We start from the raw sequence: 15,776 nt of genomic DNA, 5'->3' as shown, positions 1-15,776 counted from the left end.
TACCTACCTACACCCCGACTTGTGTCGGTAAATCCAGTGATTAACATTGTTCAAAGTACAGAAACAATAATAAAACCATAACCCTTTAAAAATGTGTTATAGCTTAGTTTTCATTAGTTCAGACCGGTCTTCACTCTAATTATTTCAAATTATAAATCTGCGTTATTCAAGAGTTACACAGCAAGTGTATAAAATACATCCATATTTTAACTGAGAACAAAATATGTAATTTAAAAAATTCAAGTTCTTTTAGTAGTTCAGATAAGTGCAGATAACAGATATATAATTATTACCATTGCAGAATAACTAGCCTAGCAGTTGAAATAAGCATATACTGAGAATGTACTCTTTTCACTTGGTTAAGAAACGATAAATTCATGAACAAGGGATGACTTCTTGCTGTTACTAATTTTATTAACCAAAGTTCATTAATGCTAACCTTTGAATTGTGAACCAACTGACTATTCTCTGTGACCTGAAGATGGCCTATTTTAAATCCATTAAATAAAGTTATGTGACACCGAGCTTAATTAATTACACCTATCCAGCAGCAGAAAATCAGGCATATAAATGGAATATCGATCTTTAAGAAGGCTATAGCCTTATAACCATAATAGAATTAGCCACAGGTATGTTTTGCAAGCAATGGTAGTATAATTATCAGTAATAAACCCAGGGCTTGTAGCTAATTTAATTTGTTACAGAAGAGTGTTTCATCCAAAATGTTACCAAGCACTTAAAACCTGTTTTAAAAGAGCAAATCATAATTTCCTTTTTTCGCCTGGGCGTGTAACAAATTAAGTGGATAAAGACATCGGGAACCAGTAAGAGCTTTATTTTAATGACTGCTATCTTAGATTTCTTTCCTATCTCACTATGGCCATGCTTATACAAGTCATGCTTGTTCAGTAACTGATTATAAAGCATCATTGATTTCTGCTGGAGATATTTTTGTTATTTCATATATAATTCTGTAAGCCAAATATAAAGGTCATATTACCTTTTTTTCCGGATCATTCATATTGAAAATAAACATGTCCACTAATTCAATATAATTTCTCTTATTCAAATTTTATTTTACTTATAGTAAATATCTTGACGATAAATATCTTATCTCTTAGGAGTGACAAGGATCTTGGAAAAACACATTTAATTGCTTAATTTAATCTGTAGAATATGCACATATATTGCTTACCTTTTAGTTCTTAAGGTTAAACATTGGTTGTTACAGGTCAATAATATCTACTCTACCAATACTAATCACTTTTTAATAGCTTTAAAAAAATTAAACATTGAAATAGAGCTAATTAATAATAATATGATAGTTCATTTTAAAAAGCAATTAGCAGTAGACCACATCAATTTAGGATTTTCTTTGAATTTTTCTTGAGTGTTATCTTTGTCTCTGACCACATTTCAAAATAATACCTCCATGATATTTTTTATTAATATACAATTACTTGTTGCTTCACCCTTGTACCTCAGTTATTACCATATCAGGAGGTCTGTCTCTGATGCTTTCAACTTAAGAGTTACAAGTGTAATCTAACTATGTATCATGCACCTTCTGGAATATGCTGTGCCCATTGCTGCTGTGTGTAATTGTGCTAAGCATGTGCAACACATCTCCAGAAGAGGCCACTCACAATTTTTTGTGTTGAATGGCACTGAAATATACATGCACAGCAACCTCTAGTCACTTAGTTTTTGATTTCTAAAATTTGTTATCTCTGTAATTTGAAATACAGTCATTCCTCACTACTTGCAGATTCTGTATTTGCTAGTTCACTCACTTTTTAATATTTTATTGTATATATTTAAGGTATGATGATGATTTGATATACATATACATTTTAAAATAATCACCACAATCAAAGTAATTAATATTTTCATTACCTCATGTAGTTTATTTATGCCTATGTGGTAAGATCACTTGGATTTACCCTCTTAGCAAATTTCATGTGTGCAGTATTGTCACCTATATTCACAATGGTATACATTAGGTCTCTACAAGTACTCTTCTTGTGTAACCAAAACTTTGCAGCCCTTAATCAACATCTCCCCATTTCCCCCTCACCCTAGGCACTGGTAACCACTGATCTACTCTGTTTACATTGTTGTTGTTATTATTATTATTATTTTGTCTTTTTAGGGCCTGCAGCATATGTAAGTTCCCAGGCTAGGGGCCAGACTGGAGCTGCAGCTGCCAGCCAGTACCACTGCCATGGCAACATAGAATCTGAGTTGTATCTGCAACCTACACCACAGCTCACAGCAACACCAGATCCTTAACCCACTGAGTGAGGCCAGCAATTGAACCCACATTCTCATGGATCCTAGTCAGGTTTGTTTCCACTGAACCATAGTGAGAACTCCTGCTTACATTATTTGTAATCCCAAGATCAATACTCAGAATGCTTCCTTCATCATTCACAGACATGCACAGAGAAACAAAAGCTTTGAGTCTCCAGATGAAAACTTTTCCAGCTAAGGATGAACAAGGTAACACTCTGCCTTCTCATTTCAACTCATACTGTGAACAAGTGACATTTTCAAGTCTATTTGGCACCATGTTTTTGGCATTTTTGTGCTTTTTGCTTGTGATTTCATTGCTTAAACTGGCCCCTGAGTGTACTGTCTAGTATTCCTGAGCACAAGAAGGCTATGATGTACCTTATGGAGAAATATGTTGTGTTAGATAAGCTCGGATCAGAGGTGAGTTAGGGTGCTGGTGGCCCTGAGTTCAATGTTAATGAATTAACAATATGGTACATTCAGAAAAAGGAACAGGATTTTGCCAGTATGTGAAGCTGCTCTGGAAAGTAATCATGGAATATCTATAATGTATGATGAAGTTATGAAAAGGTGAAGTGGCTAAATTTGTGGATTCATAAAATAGTGACTTTAGATGTGTAGTAGACAGTATTGTTCTGAAGCTGAAGGCTGAAGAAATTTATGGTCACATTACCCAGGATCAGAAAATCACTAAAGCCTTCTCAGCTAGTATTTGTTATTAAAGCAATACTTTTTATAATTAATTATTTTAAAGAAATCCATATTAATTAAGATGTCTTTTAACAGAAACACACATAAAACTAGGTTATGAATTGATTGGTTGATGAAAATTTTGTGACCATATGCTCATAGGAGCCTAACACCGTGTTTCCCCTAGGAGCGTTTTTCAGTATTTGCTGATTCACATCTCAGGGAAAATTTATAGAAAAAACTCTCAGGAATAATAAGAATTGACTATAATTGTAAATTCATAGGAAGTTGCAAAGATTATATAGAGAGGCCCTTCATCCAATTTCCCTCCAATGATTACATCTTATATATTGTAAATCTAGAATATGATATCAAAACCAAGAGGCTGACATTGGTACAATGTGTATGTATCTAGTTCTTTGTCATTTTTATCACATGTGCAGAGAAGGATGTCAACATTGCCCTCTTAAATTGTGGATTTGTTTCTCAGTTGAAATTTATTATTTTTACTTCCCATATCTCATAATTCTGTTTTTTGAAATGGTTGCATATTTTTTTGCATGTACATATTTAAAATCACCACTTTTTTCTGCACGTACATATTTAAAATCACCACATTTTCTGTGTGGATTAACCTTTAATAATTATGTAATATTTAAATGAGAATATAATATCTATCTACGATAAAATAATTCTTCATGTGGCAATCAATTGCACACATTTTAGCAAATGATTAAATGTTCTATTACTTTTTTTAAAAGACTACATTTTATTCCATTAAAAAAATCATTTATCTAAAGACTACTGTTTAGAAATTTTTTTAAATTTCAGTAATGATAAGCAGAGTTTTAATATGTAGCTTTGGTTCTGATTCTGACACAGATGATGTAACTTCACTCTACTTTCTCTTCCATGCATTCTCAGACAAATTATAGAGCATCTAGTTAAATTTTAATTTCAGATAAACAAAATTATTTTTTTTAGTAAAGCCATCTCCCTAGCAGCATTTTAGGCAAATTTATAATAACAAAATATTTATTGTTTCTTTGAAATTAAGATTTAACTTGGCATCTTATATTTTTGTTTTTAAATGTAGCAACCCTGATTACAAAGCCAAAATAGAATACAGAAAGCAACTCTCTGAGGTCTCTGAAAAATAAATGGTAGCAGGTAGATTGGGGAGGGAAGCCAAAATGCAATGTACAAACACAATGATGGTACATTTCCTGTATTTTTTCCCTCTCACATCTCCCATCCTGGATTCAGAAGAAGTACCTGGCATCCTCCTAATAAACATAAACTTCCTGGTGTGGATCTTTTAAATTGTTATGAGCATCTTAAATTTAACTGGCTTCTGGCTCTGTTATTCTCTACCTGATGATCCTGACCACTATTTAGTCTACAGTTCCTATAATATTTCTAAGAATTCTATTAGAAGTAGTAGGGGGTAGCCTCAATTCCTGCACCTCCTATTTAAGAGCTTCTAGGTGTCTTTCTCATTCCTCTTCTCATATTTATTAATCCATCATTTCATCAGGTGAGCAAACGCCAAAATAGCTTCTGGGGTAGATAAACAAGATAGATTGGACGATTTTCAAGCAGTCCCTCCAAAGTAAAATCACATAAAAGGAAGAGACTGAATTCTTTGAGCTTAAAACCCACAATCAGGACTAACACTAGTGCTTACATGAACCTGAGAGTGAATACCTCTTTAAATTTTGCACTCTTGTCATCCCCATTTGCCTCACCATAGTCCTAGCCCTGCTGGAAGACAAAGGCTTGCAAGCCAGTCAGGAGGCCCCATTTAGTGTAACTTTAAACCCATGACCTCTAATTATGTAAGCCCCAACATATGTAAAAACAAGCAAACAAACAAAATACACGTTTACTTTCTAGGACATTATTTCCTTTTGTACTCCTTCAATATTGCCCTCTATGTATAGGAGCCAAGCATTAATTTGCCTCCTTCTCAAAACATGATGACATACACCTTAGGAGTTTTCATAAAAGACCTTCACATTCTTAAGGAAATGCTAACAGAAAATCATAAAGTCTTTCAAAATGTGATATGTTTTGGCACTTAAGCAAGTAACCGGAGAAATAACTGAATCGTAGATGACCACCCTGTGGGCAGTTTTCCCTGCAAAAGGAGCCTTCACGTAGATACCACTGGTCTGAAATGTGTTCCTGACTTTAGGTACATTGATCAATGGCATCATCTTGGCACTGGAAGTCATTTATGTCAGCCTCAACTCAGTGGTCCAGGTTATTACAGATAATAGAATTTCCCTTGTTTTCCTTTTTATAGATCAAAGTGGTATTTGCACTAGTAATACATTCTACTATACCTAGGTTCATCCATCAGGCCAAATAGAGAGGATAGTACATAAACTTGAAAAAGCCACATGACTTTCTAGGAAAAACTGTGATGATTTATGGGATTTGCTTACCTGGTTGGCTCTGAGATTCTGGGAGACATGAATGACATCAAATATTGCAGATTGTTCTTATCCTGCTTCTTGGATCATCTTGATAGTAGCCTTAATTAAATACTGTACAGACAAATTAAAATGATTCCGTCCTAACCCTTTTAGCTCATATTAATCAGAGTGACCATGAGCAAACTTGACAGAAGGCAAGATGTAATTGAAAGGAGGGGTAATTTTTGTTGGGAAAGAATTGTTCATGGTCCTTTTGTGTTTGTATATCTCATCCAAGCACCCTTCAAAATATCTTTCCAAGGATGCTTGGATAGTGAGCAGCCTTTGAAGACAGTCATAGTATTCCTATTCAGAACATAATTCAGATTTACTTATTCTAATATGATAAAATAATGTCTTCATCTGGGGCAATATATTTATGACCTGTTATAAAAATGTAGGTCCCCAATCTCTTCATCCCTTTGTTAAGTTGCAAACCGGGTGTGTATGCAGCATCCGTCTGGGCTCCCCATGCAGCCTTAATGGTATGTGAGTAAAAAGTGGAACAGATGTAAGTATGAAGTGCATGTCACTTTCTTTGCCATGAATAAAATCTAGGACACTTTACAAGTCCTTGACATTGTGAAGAGTTAAGAAGGTATATTGTAATTCCTAAAGCAACCACTAAAATAACCAAAATTTTAAAACTAGATATGATTACAAACTTAATGGATAAAATAAAATATAAATACTAAAAATATTTAAATAATGAAAATAAGGGCTGGAAAGAAGAAACAGAAAAAAAGTAGAATAAAAGAAGGGGCAAATAAAACAAGTAAATGGGGTAGATGTAAATTCAAATGTATCAGTGATTAAATGTAAATGGTCTACACAAACCATTGTGATCAACTAATTGTTAATTAGACAAATAAAAGAGACACAATTATAAGCCATATACAAGAAACCCACTTTATTATGTTTTTTAATTTTTGTTTTTATTGAAGTATAGTTGATTTATAATGTCAGATGTACAGCAAAGTGATTCAGCTATGTCTTTATATATATATGATTTTTCAAATTCTTTTTCATTGTATGTTATTACAAGATATTGGATATAGTTCCTTTGCTATACAGTAGGCCCTTCTTGTTCTGCACTTTAAACACAATGCTATCAGTAGGTTAAATGCAAAAGGACAGAAAACCATATATACTATGTAATATATACATATTTACATTAAGCAATGTAGACTTCATAATAACTGACTTTCCTGGACATTGCATAATAACAAAGGGATAATTTCATCAAAAATTTATATAAATTTTAATATGTGTAAACCTAAAAATAGAGCTTTAAAACATATTAGATAAAACTAATAAAACCAAAAAAAAAAAAAATCCACAGTTACAATAGGATACTTTAGTACTAGATTATTTAAGTAGATGGAAAAGTAAGAGAGAGAAGATTTCAGAAAAATTATCAATATATTTGAAATCATTAATAACTATATAATTTTAGGGAGAATAGAAATAGAATATATAATATTTTAAAGTTTACTTGGAACATTGTCAAGTTTATATTTGTTCATAAAACAGATCTTAATAAATTATGTTCCCTGACCATAACAAAATTAAAAATAAGAAAAGTATATAAAAAGTTTCACAATTATTTAGAAAATAAGACAATAAATAATACATTGGTGGAGTTCTTGTCGTGGCTCAGTGGAAACAAATCTGACTAGTATCCATGAGGATGCAGATTCGATCCCAGGACTCGCTCAGTGGGTTAAGGATCCTGTGTTGCCGTGAGCTGTGGTTTAGGTCACAGACATGGTTCAGATGTGGCATTGCTATGGCTGTGGCATAGGCCAGCAGCTACAGCTCCAATTTGACCCCTAGCCTGGGAATGTCCATATGCCATGGGTATAACCCCCAAAATTAATGATGATGATGATAATAATAATAATAACAATAATAATACATTGGTAAAAGAAAAATCTCAAGGAAAATTAGAAACAGTTCAAAGTGAGTAAAATGAAAATATGCATTTAAAAATGTGTGAGATGCAGCTAAAAATTTTTAAAGGGGTATTTATAGTCCTACTTGGTTATATTATAAAATAAGAATGGTATCCTATCAACAATCTAAGGTTCTACCTTCAGCCACTAAAACAAAATACACCCCAAACAAATAGAAAATAAAACTAATAATAAAGAGCAGAAATAAATGAAATAGAAAATCATTAACAATATGGAAAATCAATAAGCCCCAAAGCTGGCTCATTGAAAATATTAATACAATTGGTAAACTCTGGCCAAGTTGATAAACAGTACAGCAAGGAGACAAAAGTCATCAACTAATAATTATGGTAATGAGAGAGAGGATATCTCTACATGTCCCACTGAAATGAAAAGGAATACTACATAGAGGAATATAAAGTAGGGGAATACTATGAACAACTCTATGTGCATAGATTCATCAATTTAGATAAAATAGACTAATAATTTACTGGAAGCCAATAACTACCAAAACTCACCCAGGAAGAAACAGACAACCTAAATAATGTTGTATCTGCAAAGAAATTTATTTCATAGTTAAATACTTTTTGAAAAAGAAAATCTAATGCTTTTTTTTGGCAAAGGCGATACATTTTTATTAAATCACTATAATCACTTTCAAAAAATAAATGAGAAAGATACTTCCCAATTCCTTATATGAGGTCAGCATTATCCTGATAACAAAGTCATCCAAAGTTATTAAAGGAAAAGAAAAAAAACTACAGATCAATGCCCTTTGTGAAGATATGAACTAAAATCTTTAACGATATATCCGCAAATTGAATCTAGCACTGCATGAAATCAGTTGCCAATAGATGAGGATTATCCAGAAAATGCATTTTCAAATTGTGATCAAATTTCAAATTGTGATCCAAACTTTTAATAGACTAAATAATAATTTTCATAACATCCTATCAACTGATGGAGAAGTATTTGACAAAACTCAACATCTGTTTTAAGATAAAACACTTGGCAAACTAGGAAGAGAAAGACATTTCTAAACGTAATGAAGGACACATTAGAAATAAACCTTTGAATAGCATCCAGGATTGAAAGTCTAAATGTTTTTTACCCTAAGATCAGGAACAAGGCAAGGATATGCTCTCTCATTATTATTATCCAACATAGTTTTTAAAGTTTTGGCTAGTGTAATAATGAAAAACAAATTACAATTTGTAAAGGAAGAAAAAAAATACTTGTATTTATAGACGTGATTTTCCAAATTGAAATTTCAAGGAATTTACCAAGGAACTCCTAAAACTACTAAGGGCCTTTAATAAAGACAAAGTACCAAATTCAACGCTATTTCTACATACTAGAAATCAACAATTGTAAATAATTTTTGAAAATATTGTCACTTGCTCTAACAAAGTGAAGCTTGTAGATAGAAATCTAATAAAATATATGCTTGATCTGCATGCTGATAAATACAAATGCTCAAAAAAGAAATAAAAGACAACTAATTACAAGGACGTACCATGAGTTGAAAGACTCAATATACTAGAGATGTCAATTTTCCCAAATGTAATTCCTAAAAAAAATAAGATTTTTAAAGATATTCTAAAATGTAAATGGAAAGGCAAAAAACAGAATAGCCAGATCAATTTTGGAAAAGAGAAAATGTTGTAGGACTCATATTACCCAATTCTAAAATTTACAATAAAGCTAGAGTAGTAAAGAAAATGTGATACTTGCAGAATGATAGACATATAGGTCTATAACAGATTCTAGAATTAGATCCAACAAATATGGTCAAATGATTTTTGACAAAATTGTAAAAGCAGTCAATAGGAAAAAAAAAAGGGTGGTCTCAAACAAATGAATCTACAAGGTGATATATATATATATATTTAAATATTTATATTTATACACTCAATGCCCCTTGATTTATAACTCACATCTTATACAAAAATTGCAGCGTATTATAGATTTATTTATAAAATGCAAAGCTATAAAAACTTCTTTGAGAAAACTTGACCTTGGGCTAGGCAAAGAGTTTTTAGATGTTTTATCAAATGGAGCATCAGTGAAAGAATAAAATAGCAAGTAAGACTTCATTAGTATTAAAAACATTAGCTACGTCAAGACACAAGAGGATCTCAAGACAAACAGAGTAGTAGAATATGTGCAAGTGAGATATCTTAGGTGCTAATTCTGTGTAGGATATATATATATATATAGTTCTCAAAATTTATCAGTAAGAAAACAACCCATTTAAAAAGTGGGCAAAATATGTGTAAATGTACTTCAACAAAGATAATATACAGGATGGACAAAAAACATACATCAAGATGCTCAACATCCAGAGTTCCCATTGTGGCGCAGTGGAAACAAATTCGATTGGGAACCATGTGGTTGCGGGTTCAATCCCTGGCCTCGCTCAGTGGGTCAAGGATCCAGCCTTGCTGTGAGCTGTGGTGTAAGTCACAGATGCAGCTTGATTCTAGCGTTGCTGTGACTGTGGTGTAGGCCGGTGGCTACAGCTCCAATTTGACCCCTAGCCTAGGAACCTCCATGTGCTGCAGGGTGAGGCCCTAAAGAAAGACCCCCCCCCCCCCAAAAAAAAAATGCTCAACATCATTAGCTGTTAGGGAAATGAAATGAAAAATTTCAACATCAATGAGATACCACAACACAATTCTTAAAATAGAAAATTGCACACACACAGAATTAGTATTACTAACTGCTTGTGATGAAATGGTGCATCAGCAGTACCCACTGCTGCTAGCAATACAAAATTTACAAAATAAACACTTTGGCAATTTCATATAAAACTGAGCAAACATATTCTATACAATATAACAATTCTACTTCTAATTTCTTTACCTTAGGAAGGTGAAAATTTATGCTCACGTTCAACTTGTCTGCAAGTGTTTTAACAGCTTGATTCGTAATTGCCATATATAATTATCCATGGCTAAGGAATAGTTGGAAAATTCTCTAGGGCTTTTCTGTATTCTTTGATCCTTTCTAAGAAAACCTTGATCATTTTTGATGTAGTAGCAGATGTAATAGTTTATTTTCTTATCTGTGGGAAGTCTTTATTGTCCATCTTTCCTACTACTGTAAAGTGTATATTTAAAAATCTTAGGAAAACAAATATCCATGGCTCAGCTTGCACAGACCTTTAAGATTATTTCTTAATGACTTGGCACTACTGAAACTGAATGGCTGAACATTAAAAAAAAGCTACACTGTGTGATATTTTCTTTAATAGAATTTCATTTTAGGACTAATGATCTGAGTTTTATCATTTATATTGATCCTAACAGGTGTTGGTAAGAAAATTAAGGCAAGACTGTACACACTACATTGAGCTCAACCTGGTTAATTTTTCTGGCTTTCATTTTTTTCAAGCCTTTTCCATTTTTATGCTTCATCTGTCGTCTTTTCACTTAGTCTTGGAGACATCTGGAAAATAGCTTTGCAGATAGAGCAACTGGATTTTAATTTTCAAGCAATCTGAAGAGAGGAAGAGAAGACCAGTAGTCAAGCTCCTACCTAAATCCTGGAATTTTTATCATGGTCTTTTCAAGGCTGATTTTCCTGATATGATGGAAAGGGTGAAGAATCTCTGAACTTTTTTCAGATACTATATTTTGTGAAACTTCACTGCTTAAAAGTAAATCCTATAAAGAAACACTATAGAAGAAATTTCAAAGAATTACATAGCCATAAACATTTAATCATTGGTGTAGTCTGTTCTCCAAGCCACATTTTCATATTATTACAAAGAAACTCAGATTTCATGCAATTTCAAGTGTACTTAATAAAGAGAAGAAAAATACAAAAGTTAAGTTGATGAGAAAATGTTCTGAATTTCTTATTTTCTCATCTGCTGAGTTTTGCATATCAGAATGTACATAACTTTGGACTTGCATAAAGTTATTCATTTTTAGTTATGAAAAAGAGTAAAATAAATAAAACAATGAACAAGCAAAGCACCCCCTAAAACAAGACAATATTTACCCTCTTAAATACCATTAGATTGTTTTTAAGTTGTAAGCTTTATTAGATAATAATCATAAAGTATTAAGAATTAACTGTTTAATATGGTAAAAATTCCAATATATTTTAGAAAATATTTAAATAAAATATTTTAAATTAAATTATGTTATATAATTTTAGGAAAGATAGAATTACTTAAAATACCCATTTCAGTAGGTATTCTCAGTATTTTTTACTTTTTCCTTTTATCATAATTTTCTTCTGTTTAAAAATGTTTCATTTAAATAACCTATCAAATAATTAATTTAACAGCTCCCTAAAGATTATATTGCATACTGCAATGCTAAATTTCAAGAGTTTAGTAATTTCTGGGTTCTTAAATTTTTTAATGTATGCAATTCTAAATTTCAAGCTTGCATTCTAAGCAAGCTAACAAACTGTATCACAAAAGAGATGACATATCCCTAGCAAAAATCATTTGCTCAATGAAAATAATCCAAATATTTGCATGCAACACTTTGAAACGACTAAAAAGTGGGAAAATATGATGGCTGGAAGCTTTATATATATATATGAATTGCTGCACCTCATTTTATTCAATATGTTTTGAAGCTGCTTTAAATTTTACTTTTACTAACTGAAAATATAGTTAATTTTGTTAACTTATTTTATTAGGAATTATTCTTTAAAAATACTTTTCCCTATTGCAAACAAAATAAAGTAGTAATTCTTATTGGATTTACCTTGGAAGTCCAGATGTTTAGTAGCAGTTCTAGGACCCATGAATATAGTAATTAGCAAAATAGACAAGATTCATCCTGTTCTGGAGTATATTGTCTAGTGGCTGAGATTATGTTAAACAAGGTATAATTACAAAAATGTTATGGCAAACAATGGCAAAAGTTTTGCAGAAGAAAGAATGTGCTTTGGAAAAATGTAGTAGCAAAACTTAATTAGATTGAGGGGCTGTTGTATAAGACCATTTGAGAAAGTGATATTCATGGTTTATTCTAGATATTGAGTGGAATTTAACCAATGAAGCAAGAAGAGAGAGCAGAGAACATTCCAGGCAGAGAATACAGCATTTGCGGGGGAGGGGGGTTGAATCATGAAAGTGCCTGAAGCATTAAATGTTAGAAAGCAGACCAGATGGCTTAAGAGATTTTAAGAAGGGACTACAAGAGATGAAGCCACAGAGGTGGTCAGGGAAGAGGTCCACGTTTATAGACCCCATTGAGATTAGTGGGTTAATAGGATTCGATATGGTTTCTTCATATTTGAGCAGTGGAGAAGGAAGTCTTAAGATTTAAATGAACATAACTGGCTTGAATTAAAACTTAGATTGATCAAAGTATCCACTCATGAGAGAAAAAAAATCACTCCCTTGTGAGGAAGAGCAAGAATTAATTTTGAACATGTTATATCTGAGATGTTTCTAAGAAGGATGTGTTAAGAGGCAGGAGAAACTGACTTGGAACTCAGATGACTCTGAATGAGATATGTTACATTTATCACTTATAAATATTTGAAGCCTTGGAAATGAGTAAGGATGCCTAGGGGCAGAAGTGTTGGCTAACTGGAATTGAGAGCTAGAATCTTACTATTTAGACATAGAGTCGAGGTAAAAAAGCCTTCAAAGGAAATTGAAAAGGAGCAGTTGGAGTGATGGAAGAAAATCTTCAAGGGTGAGATATAATGAAACACAAAGAAAATGAGAATTTCTTGAATTCTGTATCTTTCTTTTCAGAAGCCATAGTAATCACTTAATTTTACTTAGAAAAGGCTTTCTGAATGCTTTTTGCATCTCAGCCCAGATGTTTCTTTTCTGTCTATTAGGAGTTGTACTCATTAGAGCACTCGACAGGCCTGGTGGGATCTGGGCCTCAGAGGCAGACAGCAGGAGCCTTGGCAACAGCAGGGCCCAGTGCCAAACAGGGCAACCTCCCACCTCCTCCGCCATGTCTATTTCTCAGACTATTGCACACACTCTCAACTGCTACTGGGCAAACGTAGTCACTTAATCTAAGCAGTCGAATGACAGAATGCTCAGCCAGCAATGTCATAAAGAGCCAAGGCAGGAAGAATTTTCCTTGAGCTTACGTTTTGTTTTCATTATTGTTGTTGTTGTTAGATCAAAAGCTATACTGGAAAGCTAGGCAGGTGTTTGCTAAAATGCATTTACTTCTTTATAACTCCCTTAGCTCCATGATGTCCAAGCATCATCTTATGTGATGAACTGTTTTAACAGAATGTGGACTGGTCCAAGCCTCTCCCCACTTCTACCCTATTCCTCTGCAATCCATTTCCCACAAAGGACTCAGAGTTATCTTTATAAATATAAATCAGTATGTATAGTTCCCCTATTAAGAACCTATCAATGGCTTCTGTTCACACTACTTATTTTGGCCTATGAGTCTCAGCATGATAGGCTCCTGCCTTTCTCATCAAGCACATCTCACATTGAGTTTCATCTTTCTCCTGTTCAACATCACACTGGCTCTCTGTCAGTCTTAGAAATACCAACCTCTTTCCCACTTTGGAGCCTTTGAGCATAATATTCCCTGAAACAGATTTACCATGACTCTTTGCTTGGTAGCTGCTTTCTTATCTTTAGCTCTCCTTGAAATGTCAGTTTCTTTGAGAGGCCTTTACAGATAACCCATTGATTTCTAAAGCTGTACCATATTTATTTTTTTCATTCAGTATTTTACCTGTTTATTGCCTGCCTCATAAGTGTAAATTCTATAAGGATGAGAAGCCAGTCTCTTTTTCATAATATATCTTCAGCAGATATATTAACCATACAAAAGATAGATGCTTAAAGTATTTGTCTAATGAGTGAATGAATAAATGAATAAATAAAATAAACTGTTAAATATTTTGTTATTCCCCTGCATATATGATTCATAGTTATGAATGTAGCAACCACGATGATTGAAATGATGCCATTAACTATGTTATGATCTGTGATTAAACCTACAGAAAAATCATAGACAGATTTTTTTAAAATAACAGTGATTTATATCCTCCAATGTTAGGCAGTTTTTACATGCATAAATCATATTTTGATTTATGAATAAATGTTTATCCAAAATGATCAACATATTTTGGATAGTTTGTTTTTTTGTAATGTATTTATTTTCTGCCTATACAAGTCTACCAAAAGAGTCAAGCCAGTTTCTATTAATAAAAACAAATGTAACTTGGGTTTTGAATTATTTAATCAGTTTTAAGTGTGTTATACACAATTTGAATTTCCATTCAAGCTCCAATATTAACTATTGATATAACATTTTCCTAGTTTTGTAGAATCAATATGAAACTGGTGTCTTTTAAGTTGCAGGTATTCAGTGAGTTCTTTGGAATTGTTTATACATATTTGTATAAAAGTAGATTCAAAAATTTTGAGAAAATAATTGATGCAACTAGTAGATTTGATTTCAAGTTTCCCTCATGTATTAGGTGTGAAACATTGGAAGGTTATTTAACATACTTGTATCTTAGTTTCCACCTGTGTAAAATGGATCTAATAATAACATCTGCCTGCCAAGTTTGTTATGATTAAATAAAATGTTATATATAAATACTTAACATAAGGGCAGGGGGGCTTTGGCATGTTTGTGGGTATTATTGTTATTGTTATCATTATTCAGAAGCAAATCAAGCAAAGCTGCAGGAGAAATCTTCCAGAATCAACATTTGATAGCAAATAAAAAGCTTTTCTCTATGTTCAGTGTTGGATCAATTTTAATAACTGAGTCTAAAACAATACAAAGAGAAGTAAAAGCTATCATTGTCTTATATGTTTTAACATTTATTTATTAACAACCCTAAAAAGTAGGAAAACTTTGAAAAATAAAATCATTTTTACATGTTAGAAAGTATATAGACTGCTGTGAAAGTAGTCTTACTTCTAACAATTTCATTGAAGGCGTCATATCTGAAAAGTTCATTTTCATTCTACTGTCATAACCACTGATTTAATAAAGTACTTTCCTGATGAATGTATTCGTGCCAATTAGATTAAGAATCTCTACCTTTTCTTTTACTGCTGTTACATGAATTGACAGATTTATTTGAAGTAAAAAATAAATGTCTGGATATTGTCTTTCAACAGTTCAGTTTTAATACAAAGTACCTACAAAATCACCTATTTTTTCTTTATCTGAGGTATATCATTTATATTTTTAATATTCTTCATACTTCCAGGAACACCCTATGTAAAAAACACAAACATTGTGTAAAATACTGAATTCTATTAATAATTGCATTGATGTATTTGTGTATATGAATACATATGTATACATATATATGTAAATGTTATTATCATTTCAGTGATACGGATTTTCAGTAACATTTCTTGAGTTTT

At 32.4% G+C, this 15,776-nt stretch overlaps 1 long non-coding RNA gene across 9 annotated transcripts in view; it reads left to right on the top strand.

Annotated features, from left to right (window-relative positions):
• Nucleotides 1-15,776, top strand: part of LOC110259771 (uncharacterized) — a 548,103-nt gene that overhangs the window by 519,962 nt on the left and 12,365 nt on the right. For 4 of the 9 annotated variants that reach the window (XR_014838226.1, XR_014838223.1, XR_014838225.1 and 1 more), the window contains one exon: nt 2,437-2,502. The exons of the other annotated variants lie outside the window; for them this stretch is intronic. This is a non-coding gene — a long non-coding RNA (uncharacterized LOC110259771). The remainder of the gene's footprint in view (nt 1-2,436; nt 2,503-15,776) is intronic. 9 annotated transcript variants of the gene reach the window in all.

Source organism: Sus scrofa, chromosome 2 (genome assembly GCF_054392235.1).
Source record: "Sus scrofa isolate SSC_HxYL_T2T_F1_AM1 chromosome 2, Sscrofa_HxYL_maternal_Yorkshire_Landrace_v2.0, whole genome shotgun sequence".
Lineage (NCBI taxonomy): Eukaryota > Metazoa > Chordata > Mammalia > Artiodactyla > Suidae > Sus > Sus scrofa.
The sequence above is the reverse complement of the archived record's forward strand: the minus strand, read 5'-3'. Positions and strand labels throughout refer to the sequence as shown.